This window comes from Podarcis gaigeae (assembly GCF_964106915.1).
Source record: "Podarcis gaigeae genome assembly, chromosome: 14".
NCBI lineage: Eukaryota > Metazoa > Chordata > Lepidosauria > Squamata > Lacertidae > Podarcis > Podarcis gaigeae.
The window spans coordinates 37,283,346-37,301,309 of record NC_139690.1 but is presented as its reverse complement, the minus strand read 5'-3'; the positions used below and the strand labels follow the sequence as shown (position 1 = coordinate 37,301,309).

At 44.4% G+C, this 17,964-nt stretch overlaps 1 long non-coding RNA gene across 1 annotated transcript; it reads left to right on the top strand.

Moving 5' to 3' along the window:
• Window positions 1-7,440: 7,440 nt before the first annotated feature.
• On the top strand, window positions 7,441-17,342 carry LOC310831532. The gene is made up of 4 exons (XR_014557895.1): window positions 7,441-7,517; window positions 7,769-7,830; window positions 7,919-8,158; window positions 17,239-17,342. It is a non-coding gene; the product is annotated as an uncharacterized lncRNA (long non-coding RNA).
• Window positions 17,343-17,964: the final 622 nt, after the last annotated feature.

Below are 17,964 nucleotides of genomic sequence, written 5' to 3'. Positions count from 1 at the left end.
ATTCTTTCCAGAAAATTCAGGTTACAGGTTCCTGTTGTAGCTTGACAAAAATGCCATCCCACAGAACAATGGCAGCAACACTGAACGCTCTGCTGGGTGGGGCTGATGGAAATTGTTGCTCAAAACATCTGGAGGGTGCCGGGTTGAGGAAAATGGTGCTATAGCAGTATGTGGGAAAGTTGGGGTGCCTGCGACACCATCGTCGCAGTGCGAGAAATCAGGGCGTAAGCGGATTTTTTTTTTAATGTAGCATCAAATTCTTTGGGAATTTCTTTGAGAGTTGGTCTTTGCCATGATGACTGAGAAATCTCCCCACATATGTGATGTTGTTACTAATGTTCTTTTATAGCTGATGTTCTTTTCTAACTCCAGTTAGTTTCATTGAGTGGATGAGGCCCAGTCACAGAAGGCAGCTCTCCAGGCGAGTTGATGTGTGTAGTGGATGTTTGGCAAAATAAATCAAACAAGCTGCCATCATCTTAAAGGCTGTTGAGAAGCTACGCTTAATACAGCACATTCTGTAGTATGATTATGAGGCCCCCAGTCAAGAGAGCATCTAAGGAACCTCAAGCATGCTGTGGTCTTGGATCAGAATCCACAAATGCTGCAATTGTTACTCAGACACAGTTGTGATGAAAACCCCTTCTCTGTTCTGAGCTGCCCCCACCTTACAAATGACTTCCTGCACACCTGTACCCACATTAACAGATAAACATACATTTAAGGAACTTGTTTGATGGTGTATCATACAGAATTGCCCAGAGAGATGCAGATCTGAAGCTCTGATCCAAAATAATCTTTTGAAGGATGTGCCTGTCATTGGATCCCCTATAGAAGTAGTTTTTATGGCAATGGTTGCTCTGTACCCCACAATAAGGAGATATTTTCTCATACCATGTAAACCAAGGCTGGGGAAGAGGTATATACGAAGCAAGGAGAGGAAACATTGATTTCTTTGTCTGTGGAGGTACTTGAGTAGTACACATTGCCCCTCAAAAAGAAGGCAAGAGGGAACACCAGTTTCTATAAAATTTGCAGGTGTCAATTGATATGTACAGGTGCAAATGTAGAAATGAGGACTACAGTTCAAATAGAAATGCAATGCATCTCACCACAGTGGGGATCAGAAGAGTGACCAGGTGACCTGTCTTTGCCTGCTCAGCTTGCCGTGCTGCTCACAGTGGATGGGCAAATCTGAGGCCCCTCCTGCTCTCTCTTTCTGAAGGTTCTTTATCTTTAAACCAGGCTTCTAAATAGAAGATTGTCACCCATCAAGCGGGACATGTGATTAACCCAGAGTGGAGCTGGAGAAAAGGTCTCCCCACCCACTTAAAGCACTAGTGGTGTGCTCAGTAAGTTGACCCCGCCACACACACCTGCCTAGGAGCTGGGACATAGTTAGCATTCTTGGCTGCTGGAACCCACTTCCTGCCTTCCTGCCTCCCCCCCCTCTCTCTCTCCCCCCCCCCCCCTGGAGAGCGGTTCGTTGCTGCCCAGAGTTTGTTTTCTTAGAAGGTGGGCTGTGGGCTTGCGAAGCCGAACAATTTCCTGCCCTAAAAGAACATAGTCCCTTCCTCTCCTTTTTTGGGGTGGGGGCAGTGCTTTTTTCTGGGGGGACGCAGGGGTACACATACTCCTAAACATTTTGTGAATCTAAGTTTGGCCTCACTGAGTGGCAGTATTTCCATGAGAGTACCCCATAAACATTTTTTTAAAGAAAAAAACAAACAAACACTGGGTGGGGGTGGCTATCATTCACCTCCTTCAGCCCTGCTCACAATTTCGCACTACATACCCCGTTTTGCAGTGCACAGCCTGTTTTTAGAGTAGCTGCCCAAGTTGGGGGTGGAGCTGTCAGACTAGATGGCAGCCTTTGCAGGGATGCTTAAGGGAAACATTTCTCTGGACCTGCTAAGTCCACTGTCCAGGGACTCACTGTGGGTGGCCCCTCCTGGTCTCCCTTCTCGGTGTTTTTTTTTTTTGGGGGGGAATCTTTTTATCTTTAAATTGGACTTATCTTTATCTTTAAACTAGAGAGCCCTTCAACAGAGGACACCTTCAAATAGAGGACTATCCACTGACAGCTCTTCAAAGAGAGGACTTAAACAGGACACATGTCTACCCTAAATTGATATGTATGGATACAACTTATGAAAAAGGAAAGGTGACTCAGTCTGTTGTCCAGCTCCTCACTGCTGATGGGCAACATCAAGGCCCCTCTTGCTCTCCATTAAGGGCATAAGAGACTAGATGGATTAGGCCAACCAACCAACCAACTAACCAATGATTTACTATACAGTCACAGACTCCCTAAAAGGAAGCATTCCAAGAATAAAAGCAAGAGCATTAAAATGGGCTGTCTTCTGACAGTCTTTCAAATAAGTGGCTATTCTCTCTACTGCAGGACATATCACCACGCTGCAGCAGAAGACACAAGAGATAAAATCACAGCTTTCCTTGGCACCAGTTATGCCTCAGGCCAGAATAATATTGTATCCAGCTTGGATCACCACATTTCTGTAGGCCTTGAAATGCAAACATTAAATGGGGATGTTTCAGAGGAAAGTGACAGAAATGAGAAAGGTTTTGGATGGAAAGCATGAGGGAAGACAGGAGATGGAAAGAGCTATCCTTATTTAGCTTGGAGCAGAGATGGGCAGCTCCTATGCTGGGGGGGAGGGGATGTTCCCTGAATGTGGCGTCATTGCTGGGCTCAAAGTGCCAGGAAGGATGTAAGAGCTGGAAGTGCTTTGGTGGCAGACCAGCTCCTGTTGAGTTCAAGACAGGATGAATGCATCCATAGCCAGCAGTGAGCACCAGCAGCAGTTGCTGGAAGTCTTTTCAAGAAGTTCTACCTAACCTGTTCTGGCAGGTTATTATATTAACTTAGAGGTATGCAAGGATTCCCCACCTCCACCCCATTTGAAAAGTTGATATGTTTCTCTTATTAAGACCTCTTTGTTTACTTATTCACCCATTCATTTATTTTTTGTTGAATTTACGTCCTGCCCTTTGTCAAATGCATGATCTGACAATTGAGAAATGTGTTGCTGCACTCATGCAAATTGTTGAGAGGGGGATGGATAATGTTTGTCAGGGTTCCTTTGCATGGCAAGCCAACCCTTCACAAAGGTTGTGTGTGATTCATTCTGAGGTTCCTTCCCATTTTATAACCTGTGGTTGGAAATCATGAAGTAATGTGCCATGCGCAGAGAGGAAGACCATGGGCTGGAAATGCTGGTGTTGCAATAGGTAACCAATCTACCAACAGATCATTAATAGATGAGAAGGCAATGCCGAAGTACAAAATATGAGTCCAAACAAAGCTATTTGGGCTCCATCACACATAACTAGGACTGTGCATTTTGTCTGTTTTATCTGATTCAGATATCAGTATGCTCGGCCTCTTGACATTCTTCCAAAAACAAACAATAAAGTTTCCAGTCCTCATGACTAACAAAGTTATTGTCTGATGAAATCTAAGAACCTTGTGCAGGGCTTCCAGCTGTCAGTTTCTGGACATTGCTTAGACTTTCCAACCAGCTAGCAAAAGCAGTCAAAATCATGTAAAAATAATAAGTAGATGTATGCAGATTTGATCTATCTGCATGTGCATTTCAACCTGGTGCAGAATTTGGAACTTGTAGCTAAGGATATTCAACAAGCTGGTGCCCATCCCCTCACAATGCCTTGGACTACATCTTCCATCAGCCCCAGCCAGTGATGACTGTAAGAGTACAGTATCTATAGCCCTGGTCACCCTGTGCCCTCCACATTGCTGACACGTGCTTAGAGGTTATCACTTCCAACTTAAAACTTGAAAATTGCACTCCAGTCCTGCAAAGGAGCTAAACTGTTGACAGCTAGGAAGTTGTCCCCCCCCCACACAAACGGTTGATTCCCTTCAGAGACCTGTTTGAAATCTGTGTTTCAGGGAACCTCGAGTGCACTGAGGAAAACCTTCTGAGGTGGGCCCCTCTCCCAGCCGCTCCAAATATTCTTCCCAACGCCCTTTTCCTTTCCCATAAGAAACCCTTAAAAATGACGCGCCTATCAGGAAACCTCAAATCAGGGCCAATGTTTTTGAAAGACTTTGGGGGGAGGGGAAAAGAAAAAAGAAAAATACACATCTGCCAATATAATCTGACTTTTCCAAATAAATAAAACCGGCTCTCTCCAACTTTGATCCGGTGTTCTAGCCTTTTTTATTTACTTAATTGTCCCATCCAAGTTCTGAATGGGCTGGTTGCCCACAGCTGCTGAGCCTGCATTCCTCGGGGCTTATCACGGGCTGCCTCACCTGTTTATTATTACCCCAGCAGGCTCCGGTAACTGAGGTCTGTCTGAACATTGCACCCCTGCCTGAGCACTCACCACAGGGGTTCCACCTGCCTTGGCTTCTCACAGCACACTCCATATTTGTTACCTGCTGGCCTCGCTGCTGTGCAGAGGTGGCTGTTGCCTGATGGAACTAGTGGGACAGAGGGCAGGGAGGCCAGCATCAAATGGGGCCAATGATTGGCAGAGCCAGAGCCAATGACAAGCAGAGGCAAATAATTCTTGTTTTCTCCCTATCCTCCTCCCTGCTGAGTTCTACAAGGGCATCAAGGAGACTAAGGAGGAGGAAAGTGACAGGTAATGACACCCCATACTGGTTGCAAGCAGAAAGTGGGGACTGGTTTGAGGTGATGGGGCAGAGCCCCCTTTCCCCCAATGGACCAGTCTCCACTGCTGCTCTGACACAACTGATAGAAAGGGGTGTGTTGTTGTATGAGAACACAGACCCACCATGTCTTGGGGCACCTTGGCATCTCCAACTGGACAACAACACATTGAGCACAAACTGGGCATAGGGCCAGGCAGGGGGGAGCAAGGTAAATTCTGAAAGAGAGGAAGCTACCTTCCACCAGGTCAGACTAGTCCAGTCTTACCTACTAAGACCAGCAGTACTTCTCTAGGATCTCCGGCAAAGAAGGTTCTCTCCCATCACCTGCTATCCCAACCTTCACCAATGTTTTGACCATCAGCTCCAGCCACACATGGAAATGCATCAGAAACTGGAATGGACCAAGGATGAATGGGAAGGCATAGAAAAAGCACAGCACTACTACAGGTGCCATATATAATGCCCATTCCGCATTTGTAAGAACTTGATTGATTCGTGTGGCAGCGCCTGCACTTTGGAACTCCCTGCCTATTGAGATGAAGTGGGTGCCTTCACTATACTCTTCTTGGTACCAGTTTTCATAGAAAACTGGCATATGGGGAGAGACCTAGGCTTTTTCTTCCTTTTCTATATGCAGGGTTGATGTGTGTATGTGTGTGTTTAATCCAAGGTATATTCATTTTGTATCCCACCGTTCCACTCAAGGAGCTCAGAGCAGTATTTTAGCCTCATAACATAAGAACCTAAGAGCCTTCTGGATCAGGCCAATGGCCCATGTTGTCCAGCATCCTGTTCTCACAGTGACTAACCAAATGCCTATGGGGAGCCCCCAGGCAACACCTGAGTCCTCTCCCCACTTGTGACTCCCAGCATCTGGTACTTAGGGGTACATTGCCTCCAACAGTTGGGGCAGAACATAGTAATTTTGTGGCTAGTAGTCAATGACATCTTTATCCTCCATGAATTTGTCTAATCCCCCTTTTAATCCATACCCGTTGGTGGCCATCACTACCTCTCGAGGAAGTGAATTCCATCATCTAGCTATGCATTGTGTGAATAAGCACTTTCTTTTGTCTTTCTTGAATCATCCTGCATTCAGCTTCATTGGATGTCCAGCTTGACAAAATGGCTCCCACCCTCCTTGAGGCACCTGACAATTTCAGGCCTACATCTGTATCAACTGACTTCAGAGAGATGAGGGGGGAGGAGTTGCAGGGCTAATAATTCCTTTCCTGACAGAGGTTTCCTGGGCCTTGAAACCATAAAACAGCTGCTTTTCATTTCGGCTGGGATATTTTATATTCTTTTTAAACCGATTGCCTTCAGGATGAGGCGAGCTGCAGGGTTAAGTAAAGAAATAAAATAAAACAACAGGGAAACAGTCGACTGCTGCAGTTTTTCCCGTCATGGAGCTGTCATGAGGAGAAAAATGGCACCTGTTGATCTCCTGGCTACTGCGCAGCCACAAAAAGGCGAAGAAGCTAATTTTGAGGCTGAGTTTTATTGCTCTTTGTCCAAGTAAATGCGTGACTTTACAGACAAGTTTCTCATTAAAGTCCCTAAAATATCAGAACTTTGCAGGAATGGTGGAGGAAGTCAATTTTGTTTGCATTTTAATGAGAAACTACCTAATTTTTACTTCTCAAACCAATATGTGAACCAAAATACACCTGTCCTTCAAAATTTGCACTGTGGTGGAGCTGTCTAACCAAACAATGTGTACAAAAATTTATATATCAGGAGAAGTTCCTTGTAAAGATGTGTATTTTTGTCAAAATGTCATACAAAAATGAGCCCTAAAATGCCAGAAAATTTCCATGAATTTAAAACTGGAAAAACTAGAAACTCAGGAGAACTACAGTGGGCAGATTCTTTCAGTCTTAATCAGAAGTCCGCTCCATAGCAATTTGCAGCAGGGGTCTCATTGGGGCTGCCCTGTTCTGTGGAACAACATCCCTGTTGAGATATGGTAGGTGCCCACTGTTTGAACTTTCCAGAAACAACAGATGACATTTTTGTTTTGACATGTTTTCTGGAGACTTCACCAGGTGCAAAATTCAGTGGCCAGGTACCTTACTGGGACAAGACAATTTGAACATATAACACCAACACTTCACTGGCTGCCAATTTGTTTCCAGGACCGGTTCAAAGGGCTGGTCTTGACCTATAAAGCCTTAAACAGCACAATACCTCAAGGACACCTCTCCCCACATGAACTGATCCAGATCCTTCAATCACCATTTGATGCCCTTCTTCATGTGCCTCCCCCACGAGAGGTCCAGAGGGTGGCAACATGAGAACAAGCCTTTACTATGGTGGCTCCTTGCTTGTGGAACGCTCTCCCCAGGGAAGCTCGCCTGGTGCCTTCGTTATATATATTTTGGTGCCAGAAGAAAACGTTCTTCCTCTTGCAGACTTTTGGCTAATTAAATATTCTATGGCTTTTTAAACTATACGGAGGATATTGTTTTTGTTTGTTACAATGGTATGCATTTTTATATTGTAAACTGCCCTCTGCTCCTTGTATAGAAATTTAATAAATAAAATAATAAATTAGGTGTTCATTCTGTATCATTTTAAAATCTATCATTAGCTGTATTTTTTGGTACAGTGGTACCTCGGTTCTCGAACATCTCTGTTGACGAAAGTTTCAGTTTTCAAATGCCATAAACCCGGAAGCAAATGCTTCCATTTCTGAACATGCCTCGGAAGTCGAATGGCTTCCGCTGAGTGTATTTGTTATTTTTCTCAATTTTCTCTATTAAATTTGCAAGCCGCCCTTTGCGCCTCAGTTTCCGAACGTTTTGGAACTCGAATGGTCTTCTGGAACAGATTACGTTCGACAACCGAGGTACCACTGTACTGTTTTCAAAGCTTTCTTTCAAGTTTTAAAGTGGCTGTAGGTCAGTAGTACACCATCTGCTTTGCATGCAAAAGATTCCAGGTTCAATCCCTGGCATCTTCAGGTAGGGCTGGAAGAATGAACCCCAGAGAGCTTCTGCCTAGCCCATGTAGATAATACTGAGCTAAATAGACAGATCTTGGTCTGACTCGGTATAAGGCTGCTTTCTACGTTCCTGTGTTTTAATTGTTTTTACGTAGGTCGCCTCGGGACTCACATGGAAGGCGATGTGTAAATGAATAAGTAATAAAGAGGCTGGCAGGTAACCGAAAAATTCTTTTGTTGTTGTTATATCAGCCTTAAAAAAAGAAACCCGGGACACTTTTGCACATGTGTGTGCTTTATTGAAGAACATTGCTGGACAGTCCAGACAAGAATCAGGAGAGCTGGCGCTGCTGAAAGGAAAGGAGGAAACAGCCAAGTCGAATGGGAGTTGCTGAGGCAGGCAAAGCATTTAGCAGGGCTGAAAGTCAGGTTCCCTGGGGATCCTGCTTTCTTGGAGGCTGCTCTTGTGTGCTTTGGATCTTCCTCATAAGAGATGGCTGCTCCTGCGGTTTTCCTGACTGGGATACAGCTGACGAAAGACACAGGTGAGGAAAATAAATGAATGGAACTAACCAAATAAATGGGAAGCAAATTGGCTGGGGCCTTACCTTTGGAAACAGCAATGGTGGCCACACCTAAAGACCCTACCTCTCCTGTTTTCGAAGACTTGGGCATTGGATGTGCTGTGCTTAGAGGCACAGAAATCTGAAGAGTCGAAGGAACAGCCCAGGCTTATTATCCCCCCCACCCCTCTTATAGGTAAAGAAATTATAGCCCAGGACCAGTGAAAAAAACAACAAAAGCAGTTCCTGTGACAGACAGTGGGATATTTCTCCTTCTTCAGAGTGACTCAGCCAATTGCCACTTACAGTAATAGACGAATTGCTGATAAGATCTGCACCAAAGTTTTGCAGTATATCTCCACCTGCTAAGTGGAGTGGTCCAGTTCTGCAGAACAGTAGAGCTGACCCTGCAGAAGGTGGCACAGTGAGTCAGTGCATCTGGCTGTTATCCAGAAGGTTGGTGGTTCAAACCCACCCAGGGACTGGGGGCAGGACTCTGTCTTGCATTGCAGGGGGTTAGTCTATATGGCCCTTGGGATCCCTTCCAACTTTATGTTTCTATGATTTCTGCAACTTCTACTGTCTGACATTTCAGTTGGTCCTAATGACATTAGTTTGACATTACTTTTTTGTATCTCAAGCAAAGTCTTACAATGGTAGTGAAACTTCTGAACTGCTGGTAGAGCCCACCAGATCTTGGGAGCTTTAAGCAACTTTGGACCACTTCTTTTACAGATGGATTCACAAATCTACTTGTGGAGCCCATTTATTACTCAAATTCAGTAGCACATATCTGCATGACACCACAATGGCAAATCTTTTAATTGCTGGAAGTGCAGCAGCAGGGATCATTCAGTTTGTAACTTAAGAGTTAATTCTATTAATGTTTAGTTAACTAGCCAAGAGAAGGATGCGTGGAGGTGCGGCTTAGCAACAAGATAGAATGGCATAATGTTTGCTGGGGTAGCACATGCTCTGATTGGCTACATAGTTCCGAGGGAGCTTTTCCTCATTATGTTTGGTTGACTATCTCCCTGCTATGTGCAAGGCCTGAAGCAAGAAAGACAAACTTCTCTGTTATTCTCTTATTATATATTTTTTTGGTTCAATTTTCTGAGTAAAGTGTTATCAGGATTTATTTTCTCTCTGGACTCCATATGCATTACTGACATTGCTAAGTTCTTGCACAACTCCTTTTTATTTCAATAGAGCTTGCACCAGAGACTCCCTACCTGACTGCCTCATACTTCTTGCTCATTGCCTCACAAACGTGAGGAGGTGATCCTTCTTTCTTAATGCAAAGCACATGTACCTATTTTTATCTGAGCTGCATTGGAGGCCATCCATTGGGTACAGATATTCATGTTTAGTTAATCCTTTCCTACTCTTGAAAATATGGGCCTTCTTGCAGAGGAAGATAAATGCAATGGGTGAGGAAGGAGCATTTATTGCAGGATGATAAACAGATGCATCTCAGGGCATAACTACGCATGATGTTAATTATGTGATTAGCGATCACACCATGTGTTTTAAGAAATTAAATACCAGGCATTGCTGGGAGATGTTATCAAGAAAGCAGCTTGCATGGAGGAAAAGTTTATGATGCCCCTTCCCAGTTGCAATGTCCATGGAATCTTCTCTTTCTGCAGTGCAGAAAACAGCATCTGGGGCAGCACTGACACAAATGGGAGCTTTGTTTCAAAATGATAATTGCTGCACGTTGAACATCTGAACAGATGTTCAGAAAAGATATTAAAGAAAGAGGCTATGCAGAGAAAGAGTCCAAATATCAGACGGAGATTATAAATAATGAAGAGAAAATTATATCTAAAATGTATAGAATACTGTTAGATTGGAACTTGTGAGACGAGGAAGTAAAATCCGTGATGATCCGCTGGGCAAAGGATGTAGGACATAGTATACTATTTGAGGACTGGGAAAAACTTTGGAATGATGGATGAAATTTTACGGCGTGTATAATGATAAAGGAAAATGTCATGAAGATGTTCTATAGGTGGTACTTAACACCTATGAAACTATCGAAAATGTATAAGGTGGACAATAAGTGTTGGAAATGCAAGGACAAAGAGGGCTCCTTTTACCACATGTGGTGGGAGTGTGGAAAAGTAAAACAGTTTTGGGAAAAAATTTACATTGAACTAAAGAAGATCCTAAAATATACGTTCACAAAGAAATCAGAAATTTTCCTATTAGGGATACTAGGCCACGAGATAAAAAAAGAAGACTGTAAATTAGTATACTATGCAGTCACAGCTGCAAGGGTAGTGCTAGCCCAGATGTGGAAACAGCAGGAAACACCAACGGTGGAGGAGTGGAGATCAAAGCTGCTAGACTACGCGGAATTGGATAAACTTACAGGAAAAGTTAGGTATATAAGAGACCAAAAGTTCATCAAGGATTGGGGAAAGTACGTAGACTATCTGGAATCTATCAGTGAGGGAAAAACAACGCTAAAGGGATTCAGAGATGCACTGTGATAGACTAGGAGTTATTGTGTAAAGAAAATAGGAGATAGAGAAAGGTACAATGACAATATATGCTAAGAAATGTGTAACCCAAATTATTACTTCGAATGATTTTCGGGCAAGCTAAAGGAAGCCTCGAAAGGGAAGATTAGGTAATTTTGCTGATGTGAAAATTATAATTTTGTGTATCTTCTTTTTTATTTTTATTTTCCTTTTTATTATTTTTTATTGTTATTTGTCTGTGTAATATTCTTTTTTGTTTATCTGTGTTTTGGTCTCTATTTCTTTTATGGAATGAAGCAATAAAAATAATTTTCAAAAAAAAAAAAGATAATTGCTGCACGTTGAGAGGGGTGACTTTGATGGAGGTTGTTGCTGGGGAAGGAAGGCTTCAAGAGCCCCTAGCTACACAATGCAATCTTGACTATAGTTCCCACCCACAACGTCTAGTATTTAATAAACACTGCATTATTGCTGATCATGTCATCATTAATGGCACTTAATGCCTCAGACATAAATGTCTAATCTCTGGGCATCCTGTTATTATTGTCCCCTTTTCATCTACAGCATATAGGCTGCATGCAGGTGTACAGGTATAATCACAGGAAAGCCTCCAGTACACATGCCCCAAAGGAAATCAGGATCTCCACTCTCATTTTCAACCAACCACAGTTACGGTACTTGTTTAATCCAAACTGAGAGCTGAGGTTAGTGGTAATGATGGTTTAGGGAAAAAAGCCAGCATCGTAAACCATGGTTTGAAACTAAACCACAGTTAATGCTAACTACAGTTTGTCCCGGTTTGGATGTAATGAGAAACTATGGTTTAGTTGAAAGTCTTTTGATTTCCCTGCAGCTACACAGAAGAGCAATGAAGATGGTGGCGGGGGCAAGAGCAGAGGCTCCCCCACGTTATTCCGCTAACCTCTGATCTTGCAACAGTGCCAGTGGAGCGTAGTGGGAGGGCTAGTTCAGTGTCACATACTGTCTAGGCTGTAGTTTATCTTTTGTAGCTGCCTTCCTCCTCATCCACAATTACCCTCTGCAATCTATTTAACTGTCCCTTTGATGAACACTCCTATATTCACCTTTTTTAGTGGCTCATAATTTATCTGCATAGCACACTTATGTGTGAGGAAGGGCGGGTGGAGAGAGAGAGAGAGAGAGAGAGAGAGAGAGAGAGAGAGAACGAACACCACACATTTCACTCACAGGCAGTTCTTGTGATGTTCCTGGGTGTGCCTATGCTAGATGATTGATGGGCACCATGTTGGGGGCAGATGGAGTGTGCCGGGGGTTCGCCAAGAGCGCTGAGCTGTCCAATATGCTGACGGATGAAGCGTGTCCAGACCATGAGGGATGACACCTCCAGCGGCCTAGCCTCCGTTTGCATCTCTCCCGCCCCCCTCGGCTGCTGTCACGCTGGGGCGGTGAAGGTGATGGAGCGTGTCCGCTCTGCAAAGGACGTCATTGCCTGTGCTATGCAGGAGTTTTTGCTGATGGACCATCTTTCTTCCACTCCCAGCATCTTTTCCACTCTCTGGGCCAGATCCACAGTAAGATGTAAATCATCTTTGCACACTCCGGTTGAAGGAAGTGAAGTTGCGCCAGTCTACAGGGACTTTGCAGTTTACCCCTGTGATTCTTTATTCCTGTCAAATTGTGATGCAGTGAAGCTGAGCTGCGCCATGATGTGTTATCTCAGAGATGCCAGCTGTGCTGCGGGAGTCACACTGCAAGGCAGGCGGCCTGATCTTGTTCATAAACTTATGCTGAAGCAGGCCACTAAATGCTTTCTTTAGAATGGGCATGAGGAAACTTGGGTCCCCTAGATTTTGTTGGACTCCAACTCTACCAGCCCCAGCCACTGTAGCCGGTGGCCAAGGATGATGGACATTGTAGTTCAATGTTCAGGGATGATGGGAAATATAGTCCAACAACATCTGCAGGACCGTGGGGTTGGAGCCAGTACTAGTCAATATCAATATCAAGTTTATTAAATTTGTGAGGTCCATGCCTTTACACAAAATACCATAAAACATTATTAAAAGATAAACAATAAAATTATAAAAATAAGCTAAAATTCAAGCCATGCTGTCCCAGCAAGGAAACTACCTGTGCTGGTCCCGGGGGTAAGGTACCGTGGGCGTAAGCAGAGTCCACACGAAGAGGGGTGAGGTCCGAGGCGGAGAGCCGGGCGGGGAACAGGAACGCTGGAACACGAGACCGAGCAGGGAACAGGAACACCGGATGATCAGGAACAGGAGGCCGAGCAGGGAACAGGAGCACCGGATGGTCAGGAACAGGAGGCCGAGCAGGGGTCAGGAACACAGGAAGGTCCGAAGCCAACAACGACATTGCTCCCGCAACCTGGGACCGGGCTGACTAGACTTTTATCCTCTTCTAAGGCCGGGGGCGGTCCCGGCCCCCAGGAGCCCGGCCTCCTCTGGCCTTAAGGCGAGCACTCCTCCTGGGAGCAACCAGTTCCCTTCGCCTCTCAGCCCTAAGCCTCTGCAGATCAGGAGAGGCCGAAGGGTTACTGGGCCCTGGAGGAGGCTCACCTGACGCCACTGAGTCCTCAAGCACCTCTGGGGCCAGAAGGGTTTCACCTGGGGCCAGCTCCTGGTGCTCTGCCACAGGTGCAGGCTCTTCAGCATCTAGGCCTTGCCCCAGTTCAGCCGGCCCTGGAGGCGGGGACTCCTGTGCAGGCTGGGATTCCTCTGGTTCATCCTCTGAATCGGAATCCCAGGCCATCACACTACCCAAAAAACCCCCACCATTCAGGAAAGAAGATACAGCAACAGGTTAGGAGAGCAATGGGAGGGACCTCACCTTTTCATCCAGGAACCATACTCTAGTTTTCATAGCCTTCACCACAAAGACCGCTACCACGTGAGAAATCCGTGGATCAGCGTCCACCAGTAAAAACTTTACTTGGTCCTCAGAGTTGACTATTGATTTGGGAATAGTTTGTAACATCGCATCCCTGAAGGCCGAATAGATGGGACAATACAACATGTAATGTGTGAGATCCTCTTTGGTTCTCATATGACAAGGACATATACGCTGCTCTACTGGGATTTTTGCATATCTGCCTGACAGATAGGCCGTGGGAATGGTTTGAAAACGGGCCATGGTGAAAGCTCTCCGAAGGGTGGGATTGGTGATATTCGCCAAGTAATTGGCGCAGGTTTTGACTGTTTTCAGTCGGGGAAACCAGTGGGAGGACCCTGGGTTCTGTATTTTTGTGATATCTAACAGAGCGTCTCTCTCCAGGATCCATTCCCGAACTTTGTCCGGGCTCCACAGTTTGAGAATATTAAACTCCGGTAGGGTGTATCTAACCAGGATCTCAGATAGGTTTTGACGCCAAGTGGTGTTCTTTTGAAGAGATACAAAGGCTTGTTTGGCCAATAAGATGTTTGAAGTGTTTGCAAGGTTGATGTAGAATTGTAGGAATCTTAAGTGGGCCCTGGCAGACACAGAGGGTAATCCAACCTCCACCCTCAAGAAAGCTGCTGGGGTTCCTTGAGGAAGGCCTAGAATCCTCTTGAGATAATAATTTTGCAAAGTTTCAAGCTGTTCCAACAGTCTCTGATTCCACCCCCAGAGTTCTATCCCATATAACATCTGGGGAATAGCTTTCCCAACGAAAGCTCTTAATGCCGGGATCACCAATTGACCTCCCCGGGTATGGAAGAAACTAAGCAGGACACCAATTGTTCTTCATGTTCGGATGGTTACAGCCTTAAAGTGGGCTAACCAACTAGATGTAGCCTGGAATGTAACACCCAGATATTTAAAAAAAGGGCACTGTTCAATCACATGTTCGTCTAAAGACCATCTAAAGGCGTGGCGAGCTCTACTGAACACCACAATTTTTGTTTTGTCATAGTTTATCTTTAGTGAGTTATGGGAACAGTAGGCTGCGATCCCCTCCAGCATGCTGTGTAAGCCTCTTCGGGTGAGTGCCATTAAAGCCATGTCATCGGCATATAGCAATATATTCAGACGTTTACCTTCAAGGGCTGGAGCCGATGACTTGTACTTTGCCATGTACTGGACAATGTCGTTTATATAGAAGTTAAAAAGAAATGGGGCTAGCAGGCATCCATGTTTGACCCCTTTCCCCAATGGCAGTGGGTCCGTAAGAGTTCCCGATGGGCCAGTTCTGATTTTGACTGTTTTTAAAAGCCGTCTATCAATGTCTGTTTCATATAATTTTTTCCATAGTCTATCTCTACAGATTGAGTCAAAGGCAGATGTCAAGTCAACGAAGGCCACAAAGAGTCTGCTCTTATACGCTTTTGCATATTTAGCTACCAGAGTCTGTAGTACCATACAGTGACCTATCATATTGTGGCCCTTTCTAAATCCTGCCTGTTCCTGGTTAAACAGGTTAGAATGGTCCGCCCAGTCTACCAACTTGTTTAATAAGTACCGGGTATAAAGTTTGTATGCGATGTCCAGAAGGCTTACAGGGCGGTAGTTTGCTGGATCTTGAATATCTCCCTTCTTGTAGATAGGGGCTACCACACTTAGTTTCCAGTTTGCTGGAATTTTACATGTGTTGTTTATTGCCGTAAAAAGTTTGGCCAAAAGATGGCCCACCATTGGGCATTTGATTTAAATACCTCAGGGGGGATCATATCCTCACCAGGAGCTTTGCCATTTTTTAATGTTTTAATTAGCTGTAGGCACTCTAATTCCATAACAGGATCCCAACCTGCTAGATGATCATTCTTCAATGGGAGGGACGGACTGGAATTAGCAGTATTTGAGGGTGTGTATAGCTGGGAAAAGTGTTGAAACCACACATCGGATGGAATACTGTTGTTTACAATTTTTCCTTTGGATGAGACTCCCTGTGCTACTATTGCCCAAAATTTTCTATCGTCTCGCAATTTAATCGCCTTATCAAGTGCCTTCCATTGTTCCTTCCTATAAAGGGATTTATTGAGTTTTAAGGTGTTTTTATAGTAAGAGAAGTTTACCATAGATGCCAAAGTCCTCTCCTGTTTTACCTTGTTTTGTTGTTTCCTAAGCAGGGATCTTAGCTTCCGGCAGTCTTTGTCAAACCAGACCCCCGATTTGTTATGTTGTTTGGGAGGCCTGGTGTTTATAAGTAATGGAAAAAGAGACTCTGAGACCCGCTGATATAGTGAAAAAGGATCAAAATTAGGTAAAAGACACTGGTCTCTCAGAACCAATAAGTCTGGATTTTCATGACTTAGGTCTAGTAATTTCAGTTGGTCTACTGTGAGTATAACTTTGTTGTTGTTTAGTCATTTAGTCGTGTCCAACTCCTCATGACCCCATGGACCAGAGCATGCCAGTATAACTTAGTTGGATTCAACTCACAGATTTTGCACCCCTGCTGTAAACTCCATCAAGCAGGGTTGAGGAACGTACAATCTTCCAGATGTTGCTGGACCCCAACTCCCATCATCCTTGATCATTGGTCATATTGACTGGTGCTGATGGCAGCAACATTTGGAGGGGCACAGGTATATTGAGTAATATAAGAGGACAGTCTTCTTCAAAGGCTTATAAGCCTTTTTGAATGAATGAAATTACACCCCCCCAACTTTGGAAGGTGCCAATCAAGTGGCCAAGATAGGTCAGGCAAAAAAAAGAGGAATAAAAGTGGTGTGAATGGAATTCTACATTTTGACATGTTCACAAGCTGAAGGCCGTCTCCCAACATCTGGGCTGGGATATTGCACGTTGCCTAAGAGCAACTCCAGATGTTCCAAAAACCTTTTATTCATTACATTTTCTTCCTTTCCTCCTTTTCTTTCCCCGCCACTATTGGCTCACTAAATCAAGGGAGACAGGCTTTTTAAAGAAAAGCTGGCCAGGGGAAATAAATAAATAAATGGCCCAATGGCAAGATGAAATGAATTCTCTGGAACCAAATAAGCAGATGTGCCCCCCCCCCCCGCCAAATGAGGTGAGAGAGGAATGGCAGGGTGCTTCTAAACCTTTGAGCAAGGTTGATTAGCCATGAGCTGAAAGGAACAAACCGCAATCCTGATACTCCCGAGAAGTGATGGAAAGGAAAGGCTGGTGCTTGGGCAAGAGAGATGGAGAAAAAGATACAGTGGTACCTCGTGTTACAGACGCTTCAGGTTACAGATGCTTCAGGTTACAGACTCCACTAACCCAGAAATAGTACCCGGGGTTAAGAACTTTGCTTCAGGATGAGAACAGAAATCGTGGTCCAGCGGCATGGAGCAGCAGGAGGCCCCATTAGCTAAAGTGGTACCTCAGGCTAAGAACAGTTTCAGGTTAAGAACGGACCTCCAGAATGAATTAAGTTCTTAACCCAAGGTACCACTATATTCAGAAAAGTGGCCAGCTGATGCCGGGCTGGCTTCAGTGCATATTCCCCACCTTGTCTGCTAATTCTTACCAACTCTACTTGGTTCAGAGGTGGAAATGGTAAAGAGGAGGGGATTTTGCTTGTATATAGGACATTCCTAGGAAGGTGTGTGGGATGCATTTCTTAAACTGATGCAAAAGCGTTGTTGAGTTATCAGTTAAAAAGAATAATGCTGCCGTGCTTTATTCCAGGGATCAGGAACCTCAGGCCCAGGGCTGAATGTGACCCTCCAGTCATGGTTGCTCATACTAGTGGCTCTTGCACTCAGGCAGTGGACAGAAAGGTGCCTTAGTAAAGGTTCACAAGCAGACAGTGATGGTGATTTCCAGAGCTCAGGAATCTTAAGGCTGAGCATTTCATAGTTGGAGATTGTGAGTACTCTGGGGTTGGGGAATAAAATATTCCAAGTGGTTAACTGGAAATCCTGCTCAGCCCAATTCACAAGCTTCTGTAAATAGCAGGCCTAGAAACTTTAGTCACATCTGCGCCATATATTTGAAACACATTTAATGCACATTTAGAACTCATGGGTTCCCCAAAGAATCTTGGGAACTGTCATTTGTTAAGGGTGCTTGGAATTGTGGCTCAGATTGTCCTTAACGTACTTGAGGGCCAAGTTGCTTAGGGCTCTGTGCATCAACAAAAGGACCTTGAACCTCGCCTGGTAGGAAATTGGCAATTTGCGATTATTGGTTTTGCAGCAAATGCTCAGAAGCAGACCTTTTAAAAAATTATTATTATTATTATTATTATTATTATTATTATTATTATTATTATTATTATTTTTCTCAGCACATCCAAAGCTGAGCCCTTGCATTGAAAAGCCCAAGGCTAAGTCCTGGGGAACTATGGCACAAATGAAACACCGGATTTAATCCTGAGTCATCTATATCCAAAACCAACACATTATCATCCAT